The sequence below is a fragment of the Lissotriton vulgaris genome, chromosome 3_2 (assembly GCF_964263255.1).
Source record: "Lissotriton vulgaris chromosome 3_2, aLisVul1.2, whole genome shotgun sequence".
Lineage (NCBI taxonomy): Eukaryota > Metazoa > Chordata > Amphibia > Caudata > Salamandridae > Lissotriton > Lissotriton vulgaris.
Window position 1 is genome coordinate 127,291,043 of NC_141690.1, and position 2,872 is coordinate 127,293,914.

The window sequence follows — 2,872 nt, forward strand, 5'->3', positions numbered from 1 at the left end:
CTTTGCGGTTTGCTTTGTCATCTTGAGGAAGATCTTCAAGGGCTTGAAATTGAACTTGCCTCCTGTCTGAAGTCTCAGGAACACAAAGACTTCACCACCAGCTCCCCTGAATTTCCTTGCTGGGTATTCAAACCTGCAGAGAGGTGCCTGCTGCTGTTTAGGACCTCTAGGGACTGGTTGTCGCTGGTAGTTGGATGCGCGATGCCGACAGAGAAGCGTGTCGCATTTACACCGAGTCCTGATGCATCACCGAGAACATCGTCGCAGAGCCTGCCGTGGGGCTGCAAAAGTTCCCGCATCAGACAGGATTGTCGCATCGCATGAAGCCGCTGTTTTATCACATCGCACCGGATTATCGCATCGCGGCGCCATCTTGTCTCATCTTAAGAGGAATGCAGTAAGAAACTGACACATCAACTCCCCACATAGTAAGGAAGCGAAGCATCTCCTCCCCTGCGCTGCAGTAAGGAAGAGACGCATCCACTACCCTGAGTGTAAGGAATGGCGCGTCACCTTCCCTGCGACCCTTTTGTTTGCTTTGTGTGAGGCATCTAAGGTATTTTGTTGGAAAAGTGTTGCATTTACCATCTGCATTGAACTGAACTATTTGTACCATTTAAGAACCTTCTTTTTGATACTGTATTGTGGAGTTTTGCTGTTTGGTTTTGTGTAGATAAAGATTACTTATTTTTTTTAACTGGTGTGCTGTCCATTTTTACTGTTTTCACTGTGTTGCTGTATGTGTTCACAGATGCTTTGTGATGATCTGAGATAATCTAGTCTCCTAGTGCCAAGCTACCTAGGGGGTGAGCAGGGGTTATTTTAGGAGTGTATCCCCCTTATCCTGACTAGAAGCAAGGGTCCCTATTTGAACAAAAGTGCAAACCATTGACAACTAGAGACCCCCATTTCGAACAATGGGGAAGTACATATTTTCCATTCAGGTAATGGGGGATGGATCATCCTACAGGGGATTCTTGGCAGAACACATTCTCATACCCAAGGCATCTAGATTAGGGAATGAATAATAGGAGTGTGATGTATATACAGATATCCTGGGCGGGTGCTCAGAATCAGTCCGGCACCATCCTAATTTTGATGTTACCTAAAAATGCATAGTTACTACTAGAAAGTGGAATCTGCAAAACAGTGCGGGACTCAAATTACTACAGACAGCTAAATCCCTTCAGCCATGTGCAGAAGGGGACAGGCACAGGGGCTGGCTTTTGCCAACGCATATGCCCAATAAGCCACAGGCAACCATTCCCTTCTGCCATGCTCAAAAGGGTGGGCCACAAGGGTGTGTATGTCCACATGACCTGGCCAATGCCAGGTCTGTGTCCAACCTGCCACAGACAGCAAATTCTTGACATGCATGATCTGAGGCCATGAGCACTCTGGACTGGTCTTCAGCCAGTCACTGTGCTCAGTGTAATTCAGAAGCTCAACCCCTGAAGTAATGAACTTTGGTTGTATGCAGGGGGCGATGATTTGGGATTTTGTTGTGCTTGTGAGTGAAAAATAATGGAGAGGAATGTGACCTGCACAATCTCTAGTGACTACGACTAATGCAAGCATTGCTCTACGACTAATGCAAGCATTGCTTCAATCCATTTGTTATTATTTGCAACTGCCTAATGAGGTCCCTTTTTGATCCCTCCTTATTGATTATGACATTACATGAATAAGGAAGACCATTCTTGATGGTAAAAGCTTGAGAACAATTGACTCTGATGAATGACCCTCTAAAGATCACAGGCATCAGCCGTATGGTTGAGAAAAGGCTTGTAGAGGCAGCACCAGGTAAGAAGTAAGTCACAAAGACAAAGTATTCTGAAAATAAATTTTTCTTTTATTGATCTTTTTGTTTTTTTAGGGTGCACAGGACAGCCAACGCGTTTCGCTCCCCACCTTGGGAGCTTCGTCAGGGCAAAGTCAAAGAAGATATAATACAAACGGGAATATTCTGATCCACATCAGGCAAGCAGTATAAGGGTCAGTCTAGAAATTCAAATAGACATGTAGTGGACAACAAGGCTGGTGTTTGACACAGGGGACCTGCGGTGGACGCTACTTGTCGTTAAGAACGAGTGGACTTTGCAGCCTGTTGGGGTTGCTCAGGTCTCTTAAGTTACACTTTATCTCTATTTTGAAAACGGAATTCTTTGAAAACCACATATCCTTGTTGCTACAGTATACTAAAATCGCCTTGGAACCTGATCTTATATATTCGATCGACATTTTACTCATTTTCAGCACGTACTCTTCTGCGTTTCTTTTTGTCCACTACATGCCTACCTGGTGCTGCCTCTATAAGCCTTTTCTTAAGTTTTGTCTGGATATCCAGTAAGACCCAACCACAGCAGGTCTTTGAGGTTTTAGAGCACACAATACTTAACACTATAGGGGACTGTTGAAGCAGAGGTGCTAATATTTTGGTCCGTTGTGGCTCCCCTTTTTTGCTATCAGCCGTATGATTGATCCCTTATTCAGTGGCCTAACTTGATACATGCCTAGAGACTGGAAATGTTTCGAAAATATAGACAATTACTATATTTGGATTGATAAGTAAGTCAATGTCAACTTTCCTTGGAAATATAAATTATTGCCACTGTTGTGCCCATCTGCTAAAGTTTTCTTGAAAATTCTTGGGGACATTCACTGGATTGAGTGACATGTTTTTTAAGTTCTAAATGAAATTATGTGCTGGGATCTGGTGCCCCTAGCCATGATGACTGGTCATTCCATTTAAGGGAGTTAATTGGCTGCTGGATTGTACACTTATGCACTTATCCCTGGCTTTTGATATTATAAATAGAGAGTGCTTATGGAATACAATGTACATTTGAAGTTCACCAAGGCTCAGTCCTAT